This window comes from Motacilla alba, chromosome 24 (assembly GCF_015832195.1).
Source record: "Motacilla alba alba isolate MOTALB_02 chromosome 24, Motacilla_alba_V1.0_pri, whole genome shotgun sequence".
Classification (NCBI taxonomy): domain Eukaryota; kingdom Metazoa; phylum Chordata; class Aves; order Passeriformes; family Motacillidae; genus Motacilla; species Motacilla alba.
Window position 1 is genome coordinate 4465228 of NC_052039.1, and position 14115 is coordinate 4479342.

General features: G+C 46.4%; 1 protein-coding gene across 1 annotated transcript in view; it reads left to right on the plus strand.

Annotated features, from left to right (window-relative positions):
• Positions 1-10137, plus strand: part of LOC119711275 — a 120104-nt gene extending 109967 nt beyond the window's left edge. The window contains exon 11 of the mRNA XM_038161231.1: positions 6804-10137. The gene's annotated coding sequence lies outside the window, so the exon portion shown is untranslated. The remainder of the gene's footprint in view (positions 1-6803) is intronic.
• The last annotated feature ends 3978 nt before the right edge of the window (positions 10138-14115 follow it).

Sequence of the window (14115 nt, forward strand, 5' to 3'; positions counted from 1 at the left end):
TATGATTATTATTTTTTGATCCCCGTTGGTTTTGGTATTTTTATTTTTTTAATTTTTTTCTTAATTTTTTTTTTTTTTTTTTTTTTGCAAGGACTAGTTTGTTGCGCCCCTCTCAATCCCTGAGACCCTAACTTGTGATGTTTAGCTTTTAAATCCACGGGTTAGGCTCTTGGGAGCTGTGAGTTGTGCTTTGACATCTTTATTTTATTTTAGAAATATATCCTCTCTCTATGTGTATTTGTGTGAGCGCGGGTGCGGATATTTAGAGCCGTATACACACACATACAATAATGTTTAGAGACCTTTTAAGGAAAAAAATAAGTCTATTTCTCCTCCTCAGCCTCCCTCGGCTGATGTGGGGCGGTGGTTATGGCCATTTTCTGTATAAAAAATCAAATTAAAATCAGCGTTCGTGCCGCAGAGATTTTTTTTTAATATATTTTTTTAATTTTTTTTTTTTAATGTGTGTGTGTATATCCACGAGATAATTTTCCAGCCGATGCAGATACGGGGGTGTATGTGTGTACACACCGAGCGATTATTCTATATGTGTAGATAAGATAGACACGATATGGATGCGTGTAAATACAGTTCTCGAGCTGCGCGTGGCGATCCACCGGCAAATTCCTGAATCCAGGCAAATAAAACCACAAATCTCGATATTTCAAAATGGACGAATATGAATATCACGCCTGTGGTAAAAGAGGGAGATTTTTTTTTTTGCTTAGAGCATCTGAATTTTGATTTTTTTATAATTTTTTGCCTTCCCCCCCCTCTTCTTGAGAGCAACACAGAGTACCCTGAGAGCGTAACAGTAACAGCTCGGTACATTGGTGCTTGACCTCAGCTGAAATCCCAGCATGCCTCATGCTTCCAAGTTTAAAACTGAACGATTAATCTTGGAAATGTGCTCTATGGACACACCAAAAAAAAAAAAAAAAAAAAAAAAAAAAAAGGATAAAAAAATAAAAAAAAAAAATAAGAAAGAGGAAAAAAAAATAAAAAATAAAAAGCCAGGAGACGGGTTGGATTTTATAGGTCGGAAAAATAAAGTGCAGAATAAAATGGTTGCGTGTATTAATGGTTGGAGAGTAAAAAGAAATGCTGAAGTTTTCTTTGAGTCCTTTTCTAGAACTTCCAGCTTTGCTGCTTTTCCGGGCAATATGATATGTAAATGATGAATCAGAAATGTTCGAAATGTTTCCTGCTGCTGCTGTTTTTCTTTATTAGATTTTTTTTTTTTTAATGTTGCTGTAAAATTAACTCTGGTTGGAACTGTATTTCTTATCTCTGTTCTGCAAGGCAATTTCTCATGAAGTTACTGTACCTTGTTATGGCACCGAATTGCTGTTTGATATTTGAATGCAAATGCTCGAACTTGATGCACCAAAAATTAATTGACGGTGTAACATTTTGCCGTTTAAGAGCTTTAGGATACGTTTGCTGCTTCCCGTTGTTTAACAGTTCTCGAACTGGAAAAGGTTGCTTGTTTAATTTTGATTTTTTTATTTTTTAAATGAATTTTAGCTGCTTTTTCTTGCCGCTGTAATTTCACCGAGCGTTTTACCTCCGAGGGGGTGGGGGGAGAAAAAAAAAATGCCGAGAAAGCCTCGTCCTCCTGAATTTCCATATTATTCCAAACGTTCTTTCATTCCCAAGCGAGCCGCATTTATTTCGCTCCCTGCTCGGCGCTGCAAATCGCACCCCGGGGCGCCGGAGCCGCGCACCTTTGTCCAGCCCTTACCCCACCCGCAAAAAGTCGCTTTTTTGGGGGGGGGCGCTTTTCACCTTCCCCCCTCAATTTCCCCAGAGGGGAAGGGGCCAGCGCTTTGTCTGCGAGGCTGGCATGGCTCCCCCGCGCACCCTGCGCTCCTCGGGGGGGGTCCCCTGGTCGGGAGCCCCCCCCCCCAATGTCCCCGTTGTCCCCTCCCCGGGGGTCGCTATTGTGTCCGCGCAGCTTGCGCGCTGCGGGGCGGGGGTTGCGCGGGGCTGCGGCAAAACAATGGGCGGGGAGGGACGGGGCGAGGGGGGGGACGGAGCCCCGCGCAGGCTCCGCGCCCCTGCGCGCAGCCATCGGCGGCCGCTGCGGTCGCTGCCGCTCCGGACTGGCCCGGCCACAGCAATTCCAGCCCCGAAGGGACGCGGCGGCAGCGCGCAAGGGTGGTGACCCCCCCCCCCCCCCAAATAAAAACCCCAAAAAAAACCCAGCGGAGGGGATGGGAATAATTCGGGCAGAGCGGATTCTGCGCTGCCCTCCCCCCCCCCATCCCGAGGGTGGGAAAGGCGAGGGGAAAAGGAGGGAAGAGCGGCTGGAATAGAAGAGTCCCCCCAGCCTCTTCCCTTCGCTGCTCCCCGCTCAGAATTGCAGGCGCAGGGCAGGTCCGGGGCCATTCTGGAGGTCCAGGGGCATTCTCGAGGTTCAGAGGGATTCTCAAGGTTTAGGGGCGTTCTCGAGGTGGATTCTCAAGGTCCAGGGGGATTCTGGAGGTCCAGGGGCATTCTAAAGGTTTAGGGGGATTCTCAAGGTTTAGGGGCATTCTCGAGGTTCAGGGGATTCTCGAGGTGGATTCTTGAGGTGGATCCTCGAGGTTCAGGGGATTCTCGAGGTTCAGGGGGATTCTCGAGGTGGATTCTCAAGGTTCAGGGGCATTCTCGAGGTTCAGGGGCATTCTCGAGGTTCAGAGGGATTCTCGAGGTGGATTCTCTAGGCTCAGGGGCATTCTCGAGGTCCAGGGGGATTCTAAAGGTTTAGGGGGATTCTCGAGGTCCAGGGCATTCTCGAAGTTCAGGGGATTCTCGAGGTTCAGGGGGATTCTCGAGGTGGATTCTCTAGGTTCAGGGGCATTCTCGAGGTTCAGGGGGATTCTCGAGGTTCAGGGGATTCTCGAGGTTCAGGGGCATTCTCGAGGTGGATTCTCGAGGTTCAGGGGATTCTCGAGGTTCAGGGGATTCTCGAGGTGGATTCTCAAGGTTCAGGGGCATTCTCGAGGTGGATTCTCGAGGTTCAGGGGATTCTCGAGGTTCAGGGGATTCTCGAGGTGGATTCTCAAGGTTTAGGGGCATTCTCGAGGTCCAGGGCATTCTCAGCCACGGCCGTGCCCCGGAGCTGCAGAGATGTCAAACTCGCTGCCATTCGGAACGCCCAGCCCGAACGGTTTCTTTTCGAGCAGACAGAACTCGATGCAGAACGATTCCTGCAGCGATTTTTGCCTTCTGCAGACAAAAGGAGGGATTTTGCACTTAGGGGTTATTTGATGTATTCCTGCGGCTCCAAGGCTTTCTTCTCTCAGTGTTACAGAGTTTTCCTGATAACAATTTCATCAGTTTCCATGGTTTTATGTTTTCATTAGGAAAAAAAAAAAAAATCTGTGGACGAAAAGACTTTTTTTTTTCCTCTTACAAGGAAAATGGAAGAGAAAATAAATATTAGGCATTCATTTAATCAATAAATAGAATAAGCGAAGCTTAATAAGGATTGGAGATCTTTTTTGGCACTAAAATAAAAAGCACCAGGCTGGAACAAGTTTCAATTAAAAGTATATCTAATATGCTGCCACTATATTTAATATAACACGTTGCTAAATATTCTGTGCAATATGTGATGCAAATAATTAAGAAGGAGAAAGACAAGCGGATGAGATTTTTTAAAAATATAGTTATTTTTAAAACATATATATTGTAACTTTTGCAAAACTCTGGTGTCTGGGAGTTTTGTCTGAGCAGCAACTGGAGCTTTGAGCTCGGTGACTTTGACCTCGTTGTGGCCGAGTTGGAACTTGCTCTCCCAAGTTGAAAGGCACAGGGGTTTGGGTGGCAGGAAAAGGTAAAAATAAAAGGTCGGAGGCATTCTGCAGTTTTCCATTGTTGCTCTTTTATTTCCAGGGGTTTAACAGGACCTAAAGTTGCACGGTGCTGCAGCTAAAAAAAAAAAAGAAAAAAAAAAGAAAAAAAAAAGGAGAATACTTTTACTGCCTTTCTTCCCTGAATCCTTTCCAAGGTACTTAAGGATTTATTGGGCCAGCTAGCAAATTGCAGTTGAGATGCTGTGTAGTGGCCAGTGCTGATTAGATGATTGATTAATTCCTGATCGATTTCTGATTCCGAAGCTAAATCACATTATAAATGCTCGATATTAAAATGCAGTTTGTGCCGAAATCTGATTGCAAGCTCTTCACCGAGTCGGTCGAAATGCCAGTTGGAAATACCATAATATTCCTATTTTTTTGCTGGATTTGTTAACCCTTTCGTTCCTCTGGAAGGGCGTGCTTGGCCATACCTCAGTGCTTTAGAGCAGTGAAAGGTTTATTCACAGGAGCTTTGTGCAGAATCCCTGGAATAACAGCAGACATGCAATTCCCAGAGCATCAACTCCACCTTCATCTGCACCTCCGACCACCGCCAAACCTTTTCGATTTTGATTTTTTCCCCCTCATTTTTACGCCCTAAATTTTGTTCTCTTCTCTGTGAGCGAGGAGGGGGGGAGGCAGGCAGGGTTGAGGAGTTCAAGGCGTGGGTTTCCCAAAGGTACAATTCCAGTTCTGCACGAGGCTGGAGCTCGGGGAGAGGAGCCTCGGTGCCAACTGTGCCGCATTCCTGCTGCCCTGCCTTTTTCCCAGGGCTCCCAAGGAAAGAGCATCCCAGTTCTTCCTCACTCTTGGGAACACACACATTGTTTCAATAATCCAGGCAATAAATGCTAATTAGTAATGCTTAAGGACCCTACCAGTCAGAGTAATTATCATAATTTACCTCTTCCTTGGTAAAAAAAAAAGCATTCTTTGCCGATTTTTTATTTTTAATTTTTTTTTTTTCCAAATGGTGTTTTCTCCCTTTTTTTAATTCCTTCTGGAAAGAATTCCTGGTTGGATTAGCAATAAATATATAGCTTTGAGAACACGCTTTGTGTCTGCCACAGGCAGCTGGAGCTGAGCGTGTGTAAAGATTTTCCCACACGTCAAAATTTCTTAAAAACCTGAGATTTTTTTCCCTTGGCCTCCCCTCCTTCCCCAGCACCACCAAAAACCACTTGCAGAGGGAGAACAAAGGAAATCAGGAGCTCCAAAGCGTCATTAAGTATGAAGAGCAACAGCAAGACAGAGTGTGATATGACAACATATTTTTATGGCACAAAAGTCGAGATAATTAAATAATTCAGCGGTATTCTTAGCTAATTAGCACAAAGATCTTTCAGAAGCCATCAAGAAAATGGATCTCATCAAACCTAATAACACGTGGGGTTTCCCGAAGATCCTGTGTTTTCCAGCGTTGCTGCTGCTTCCCCACCTGGTACCGTAACACCCAAAGAGTTGCACAATTTAATTGGGCTCTTCCTCCAGATAATATTTTCCATGGAAGGGGATCAGGTATTTAGAGGAAATGAATATGCAAAGCTGGAATTTTCAATATTAGTCAATAGCAGGGGAGAAGCCAGATCTGTTACGAGGGATCCATTTAAAAGATTACATTTTCAGCCAGGAGCCTCTCCTGGGTTGATTGGGATGGGGCTGGCATTTGGAGCTGCTGGATGAGCGCTGGAGTCCCAGATCTTTTTACAGAGTTAATTTGGCTCCTGGATTGGCTGGTTTCAGCTTTTTTTGGGGGCATTGTGAAATGTGGGGCCAAGTCCAGAGCAGGTTTGGGACCTCTGGTTTAACCTGGGCTCTCATTCCAAGGCCAAAACCAAACTGGGAAGAGCTCCATGGTCATCTGTGGAGTTGTTTCAGGTCTTCAGTAGGATGGCTACAACTCTCAGGCCATGCACATATATTTTTATTTTGGATTCGTGAGGTTTTTAACCTGGAATCGGTGGCTGCTGATGCTCCTGAGCTCAATCCAGGTTGGCAATCCACGGATCCCACCCATGGGCAAGGACCTGCAGGGCGTTGATGCTGCTCCTGGAAATCTCAGTGAGGCACGTTCTCAGTAATTAGGGGCATCAAATATTGCTCAGAATATCTCTCTGTTTTATTCAGAATATCTCACTATGCTCCTTTGGTCTGAACGCGTCCCCAAGTTCACGAGAGGCATTTGCAAACTCCCGTTCACTGTTTGATTCATTTGGGGTTCCTTTTCCCTCTGCCAAACAAAGGAATGCCTGAAAGCTTGACTTTGCCAGCCAGTTAAAAACCTCCTGCTTTAAATGACGGGAGGGGAAGTGCATCAGTCTTGGATCCAGCAATAATTCTGGTTTTTCCCCTGGGCCCAGACTGAACTTTCCTCCTATGTTACAGTTTTGGTGCTTTTCACTCCGTGGATACCCACACGAGCCATGCAGTGGGGTAAGGTCTAAGTTTGGGATTATTTTTATGCATGGAGGGGAAAAACCTCCAGGCTCCCCTGAAATTGTCCCTGGAACATGGAAACGGATTTTTCCCTGCCCAAAAAGAGGTGGAGACTCATTTGTAGAAGGTAAAAGGAGGGAATGGGAGGGGGAAAGGCAGCCAAAAGTGCTTTGCCCAAGGAAGCAAAGCGCATCAAGGTATTTCTGTCTCCTGGTTTACAGGGCTGCTGTTCTTTAAGCACAAATTCTTCCTCTCTGGAACATTCCTGGTTGGGAATGAGGTTCTGACCTGCCAGGAGAGCTCTGGTGTACCCCCACGTGTAACAATGGTACTTCTGTGAACAGGTCATGCCTTTTTTCTCTTCTGTTTTTCTGCCGTTCACCCGATGCTCTGGCACTGTATTTGAATATATGAGGGCATTCCAACCCATTAAAAAAAAAAAAAAAAAGTACAATTTCCAAGATGAAAGAGGAATCTCTGCTTTCCTTGGTGAGCCTGCTTGCAATTGTTTTTCTTTAACAGCTCTTCCCACACTGCAGTCAATGAATCTCTAATCTCCTGGGCTGAAATGTCTGACACTTCCAGAATCATTTATTTGCTGCCTCGACTCGCAGAGCTCCACCTACAGCAGTGTCTCGGCAGTGGGCTGGTGGTGAATCTGATCGAAATGTCTGGTTTTTTGGGGGTGGGAGGGAGGGGGGGATGGAAGGATGAGCAGGGGCTCTGCTGTGCACCGTGTGCCTCTCACACCGCCCTTCCAGCCAGGGCTGCCCCAGCAGCCGCTGCTGAAGGCTCTGAGGGACAAGGAGTGGATGAGTTTATTCCTTGCTGCTGAATAAATTGAGTTTATTCCCTGGCTGCTCCTGCCAAGCACCGACACCGCCCAAACCCTGGTGCTCTGTGCTGCTGCATCCCTCTGGAAGGTGGACAGAAGGGCAAGGAGGAGAAGCTCAGCTCCTGACAGAAGTCTCCAGATGCTGCCTCTGGCTACCCCAAGAAGCTGAACTCTCCCTGGAAGCTGTGTCTGGTGCTGCCTTCTCACTTCACTGCCCTGCTGGTGGCTTCACCTTGAGGATGAATTATGCAAGAAATGCTGTGAAGCACCAGGAATGCTGAGGGCTGAGAAGAGTCCTCTCAGTGCACGAACTTACTTGTGGATAAAGTCACGCTCACCTGGATTGCAGCTCCTCCAGAAGAGGCCTCGAGGTGTGGGAAGGATCACAGATCAATCACAAATTAATCACAAATTAATCAGTGGACTTTGGTTTTGCTTTGGTGTGCTTGTATCATGTCTGAACATGCAAAGAACTTGGCTTTCCACAAGGAATCCAGTAAATGGCACCTCTGTCAATCAGTCACTTGGAGTGTGTTTGTCTCTTTTGCTCACCCCTTTCTCCCCTTCCCACCAGGGCTTGCAGAGCACCTCCTTCCCCGCATGGAGTGGTTGGGGCTGGCTTCTTCCCGGGGTTTGGATGCCAGCTTGGGAAGAGGGTTGGTGGGCTCGTGGAGCACCTCACACACCAAATTTGCCTTTCCATTGGATTGTGTTTTCACTCCACCAGTGTCTGCTTGTTGCATCTCACTGCTGAAGGCCCAAATAGGGAAAAAAAATCCCGAAATCCGGATTTTTCTCTCCCCTGTTTGATGGATAATTCAGAAATAACAGCGCAGCTTTGGTAGAATTCCTGTTCTCCTTCATCCCCCTTTGCTCTTTTTCACATGGCCTGGCCTTCTGTGTGTAGTTTTGGGGGATAGTGTGGATTTTGGAAGACGCTGCAGCAAAATTGTAGCAGGAGGGAAGCCCTGGTTTTGAATTAGTGCTGTCCTTCTTGGTGTCTTTACATCAGCATCCAGTTCCTTGTGGAATATATGAACAGACAGCTTAAAAACAGTGATCAAAACCCAGAAGAAACACAAGATTTTGGTTCAATTGCTAGAAATATTCAACAAGGAGCTGAAGTCCCCACATTCCTCAGGCAGCCAAATGCTGCTTTTCCTTACAGCCATGGCACTGCAAAGGCAAATAAAAAACAAATTAAAATTGCTCCTGTCCCCCAGCCTCTATTTTGGGATATTTTAGGAGGGATTTTCCCCAGATTCCAGCCCAGCAGAGCACAGCCTCTATCTGTTGAGGGGAGGATCTGTGCAGGTGTGAATTCCCTGGGAGATGGGAGGCAAGAGGAGACTCCAGGGGCACAAGCAAAGCTTCCAGCAGCTCCTTGTCCTGAGGGATCTGTCCCAGTCCAGTCACGGCACTGCAGTGGCACACTGGGGGAGGTGTTTCCACATTTATCTCTTCAGCTGAGATATGAAGCCCAAGGTCTCTGTTGTTCAGGGACAGATGTCGAGGGAGAAGTTTTGTTCCTTTGGCACGTGCTGTGTGAAATCTTCCCTTCTTATTAAAAAAAAAAAAAAAAAAAGAAATCCCATTTTTGGTTTCAAAACCCCAAAAAGAGACAACAATGCTGTCATCTCAGAAATTAAAAAAAAAAAGACAAAATATTCTGGGAAGTGTTTGATCCTCTGCAGGTTGGGATGGACAAGGCTGCTGGAAAACAACACATTGTTCTAAAACATAGCTAAGAAATCCATTTCTTAGAAATGTCTGAGTGTGTTTTGTTCACATGTGATGGCCCCTCATTCTTTTATCATGCAGCCCTTCCACAGCAGCTTCATCTTGGAGCTCCAGCCACCTTCTGCCACCTCAGTTCACTCTCACAAGTCCCTCTGTGAGGTGGGTATGGGAATGTTCCTGATCCTGATCCTGATTCACACAGGAAGAGAATCACATCCCTCATTTTTGCCACTTTTAACCTCTTTTCCTCACTTTGATTTTCCTGATAACATGGAGTACGATTATTGATTTTCAACCCAGCTATTGAAAATATTTACCAAGCACAGTAGTATCAAATATAATCTGATTTAATGGAATCTTTTGGGGTTTTTTAAATCTATTTTTCCCTCCTGGATCAGGAGGGGAGACTGGCTTTCCACGCTGAGGGTTTGCTTTGCACAAGGCATGGGATATGTTATTTCTGTGGGGTGAGGAAGTGCTGAGCGCCTCTGAAAACCACCCCAAACCTAAAAGCACTGATTAGAAAGTTTGGCTTAAGCATTTTGCCTGAGATGGCAGGGCTGATAATTGGATTTCAGCTCGCTGAGCCCCAGTCCATTACTGCAGCTATAAATCACCGTGCCGCAATCACTCCTCTAATGCACCCTCAGTTTTCAAATATTTCCTTTACAGCCTTTTCCATCTGTGCCTGTGAAGACACCTCCAGTATAGGTAATGGAGCAGTGGGGGGACGAAGCTGTGCCCTCAGCAGCTCTGAGTGCTCTGAAAGTTGTCGACTCCCACCCTTGGAGCAGTTTTGGGGTGTTCGGAGCTGAGTGTGCTGCACTTGGCAGCTTGCACAGCTTTTAGGAAAGATTTTCCTCTGTTAACTCACCCTTAGTCAGAAGAAAAGTCACACAGAAAAAAAAAATTGCACAGGCAAATCTTGGCTCAATCAGGACTTCTTGAGATGCTCAGGTTGTTTGGACCTCAGGAGTCAAAAGCTGAGAAAGTCCCACTTCCTAATTTATTTGTTTTTTAAAATAGATGATGATAAACCCCTCACTCTGCACGTATTTCCCTCTGTCATTAAATTCTGCCTCACACACAGCCAGGCCTCATCGCAGGTAAATTCAGCAGCAGGGAGGTGGGGCTGGGAACAGCGGGATCAGGGAATTCCCTGGAATAAAGCACAGGGTTTGCCATGGGAAGCACTGGCTCTTTTGGGATCCCTGCACTTCACAGCTCCATCTCCACCACTGACTGCAGAATTACCTTCAAGGTAATTGTTATAATTTTCCTATATTATATCTATCTATCTATCTATCAATCAATCTATCTATCTATCTATCTATATATATATATAGATAGATATTTATTTATTTAGTTAGTTTTTATAATTTAATCTTTCATGTAAATCTTGCCAGGAGGCCCAGGAAAGCCCAGCCCAGAGGGGTTTGGAAGCTGCAGCTGGGGGATTAACCAGGCGGGCAATTCTGTGAGGGAATTTCAGATTTTGATAGCAGCCTTTCCCTATTTTTACATCACATGGGCCAGAATATCCTTTCCTTTCCTTTCCCTTCAGCTTTTCCCTGCTTGCTGCTAAAACAGAAGACCAAGGTAACAGCTCTCTCCCAATCAGCAATATCTCAGCAATTAATCCCTGCAATCCTCAGCATTGGTGGTGCCTCCATGTTTCTTCCACAAACCCAAACATTTTTCCTACCAGAGGAGATGCAAAAATAGAGCTGTTTCACAGAATGAGCACTTAAACCTGCTCTTTTCTATTTTTAAATGAATCTCTTTGTGACTTCTAGCTTTTTCTCTCTATCTGCTGCCCTCAGAGCCTTGCCTTGCTCCTCAGAGCTGCACTGTGGTGGGTTCGAAACCCACACATGCCCTGGAAGGAATTCTTCCCTGAGCTGACCCTAATGTCATTGTCAGAATTGCACCAGGCAGCACTGTGACCCAGGGACAGTAGGATCAGATGTTAAAACACTGAACCAAGGGCTCAGCAGCAGGAGGTCCCGTTCCTGCTGGGATCACTCCAGCCAGCCCTCCTAGACATTTTTTATCCATATCAAGAGGAAGTTTGGAACTAGATTTAATCTGTTTCCCAGAAGCTGCTGATGCTTTCATGTGGAATGAAGAGTTCGCTGTCAAGACGGGAACAAATTTTTTGGAGCCATCGTGGCCCTTTCCCTGCTTTGTGTCCCGAGGAATTGAAGCAGTTTGGCTCAGGGTGGCCAGAACGGTGAATGCTGCCGTTCAAAATACACATCTCGAATTCCCTTCCCACCTAAACACGCCCTGAGCCCCTGCCCCGCTTAGGAACACAAGAAAAGGAGAATTAGGCCACACCTGAGCACTCAGTGCTCCTAAAGTGACCCAGCTGAGTAAACCAAAGGGATTGCAACAAGCCTTTCATCTCCTAATGGGGTCCCTTTGTGTTGATTTTAGCACTTTCTCCTCCTGGCCGAATTAGAGAATCCACTGCACTAACACGAACCTTTTGTTGTTGTGCCACGTTATTCATGAATTATTCCAGTTTCAGGGTTATTTTTGCTTTGGCTCCGAGCCTTATCCTAAAAGATTTGTCAAACAAAAGACAGGAGCATCGTTTTTTTCCCATTTCCTGTCTGTCTGTCTGGAGCTGTGGGTCCTGCAGCCTCCAGCTTGGAGGATCCACCTGATAATTTATGAGGATTGGGATGGTGTGAATCAAGAACTTGGCATCCAGAGACTTGCATGTGTTCTAGCCCTGCTCCTCATAAATTGTCACTGCTGACCCATCCCTACGGAATGTGGGAACACCAAAATCCGTGTCCAGAGTCTCTTTAAACTGCGGGCAAGATCTGGGCTTGGTTTATCCTGCCAGCCTCTCTCTCTCAGGAGGCTCGGCAAAGGGTGTCAAGAACTTGGTCTCACCTTTGATGAACAAAATCTTGTGACTTTCAGATCGCCACTTAAAAAGTGCAGAACACAGAGGTAACATCAGAACCATGAGAGAAGGGAAAATCCCCTGCCCCCTCATTAAAAACCAGATCAGACCATCTAATATTGCACAAACTGACACCTCTTTCCTAAAAATAGCTGTCTGCACATTCAGTCAGTGGGCTAATCCAATTGCCTGAACATTCTTGGGTGCTTTATCATTTAAATTGCAATAAATCACAGCGTGCCACGAGCTGGATGGAGCTGCATCGAGTTACACTCCACCAAGAACATGCGGGGACCAGATGAAATCAGGGTGACATGATGTCATTGAGCTGAAAATTCAATGCATGCCCTGTTTTGTCTTTAAAAGTTGGCTTGAAGGTCTCTTAAAAATTAGGGGGATTTTCCAAAAATCGCTGCTCCTGTCACATTTTGAGTCACTATTTCTTCCCTTCATTTATTTTAAATAATGAGCTCATGGGGCCTGCCTGTAAATCCATGGAACTCTATTGAAAAATTACTATTGATTCCAGATTCGGACCTGCCTGATCAGGAATTTTGCAGTAAAACTCAGGAAGAAAAACCATCATGCATATTTTAGGGCAGCTGAACTAACACACTAATGCTCCCATGAGCTCCTCAGGAATACGCTTCCACAAACTAACACCCGCCATTGTTCAGAAAAATTGTGTTAGATTTAGTTCCCCCTGGTTTCTTTCTAAAGAAAAGGTAACAGGATAAACCAATTTTGACTCAGAGCAGCATTCCCCTTGACCACCTTAACGAATCCCCTCCTCTCCTTGGTTTTGTACATCTTTCAGATATTTACACAAGATGTATGAACATAAAAGGATTACCCATAACATTATTGTTTCTGAAACAGGGGACTAAAGCTAAACATAATCTGGTTCAATCCCCAGCTGATGTAAATATTCCTGCTCTCCTGGAAGGTGCTGGATGCTGTGCTCCCAGCCAGGAATTGCTTTCTGCGGGGACGGGAGGAGGGAGAGCACTGGGGGAAACTGGTGGAAACAAAATCAGGTCGCCTGTGGATGGGAATTCATCCCAGAGTTTGGCTCTGCTGCCAGGGGGGAAGGGGAGAGGAGGTAAAGGTGGGGTGGAAATGCAGCAGCACAGAAATGAGCCTGACCCAGTTCCCTGGATAAGAACCCAGAGCCCTTACTCAGCTCCAGCCCAGGAATTGCAAATTATGTGGTTTAGCTCCCTCAGAGCCAGGCACATCTCCCGCCCTCCAGTGCTGTGCACTTCAGCCCTGCCCAGTTGTGCCGAATTTCCTGCTGCAGGGTTTCAGAGGCCAAAGAGAAGGCCCTGGGGATGGGCAGAGCTGGGGTGGAGGGATGGGGAACTCCGCACCTGACTCGTTGTCCCCAGTGTAAAAGGGAGATCGATGGGGGAGCGACCTGGTGAGAAAGATGATGAGGATGGAATGGGAAACTGAAGGAGAAAATGTGGGGAAGGGGGAAAATAAACCAGCAAGGCTCTGTCTCGCACTATAAACCCTGTGAAAGGGAAGGTGCTGGCCAGCATCAGCCACTGGGAGCAGGTCACATTCCCTGGGCATGGAATAGGTCACTGCAGGGCAAATCCAAAGAAGGGCAGAACTTTCTCACCTGCCACTGCCCAGGGTGCAGCCCTGCCTCCCCTTGGGAGCTCAGCAAGCTCCACTGCGCCTCAAACCATCCTTTTTAATCCCAAACTGAGACGTGGCAGTGCAGGCACATTCAGTGGGAGATGGCACCCCTATCCCCCTCCACTGGAAGCTGCAATGAGCAGCAGCTGCTGAAAATAGCCTTGGAGAGAAGCTCTGCTGCAGTCAGAGCACACGAGAAGAGCTCAGTGTTCCACCCTTCTTTCCTCACATACTTTAGAAAAGTTAATTAAAGGAGGCTGGGATCTGGGAAGTGAGAAGCACCATTGCCAAAGCAGCTCCTCCGTGCTTCTTTTATTGCTCCTCTGACCTGAGCTCGAGCACAGACCTCATTCCTGCTCCTTCCATGCCATATTTCCACAAACTTAACGCTTACAATGTGGGAAGCAGCAAGAGATTGTCAGATGCCCAGATAAGATGGACCTAATGGCTGAGTTGCAGTTTATAGGGTAAGTACAATCATTATTTAAGCCCCCCCCCCTCTTTTTCAGGCACAGGGAAATCGAATTATTCACCCCAAATTTCACATGAAGTCGTTCAGAGAGCGAGGGAATTGGCCGAGGTAATAACATGTGCAGAGTTCCTGTGATAACGAGAATATGGAATTGAGACCAGTGCACCTTCTTTTCCTGCACCAGATGGGTGTTCATGGCTATCACCTTGTTGTGGAAGAG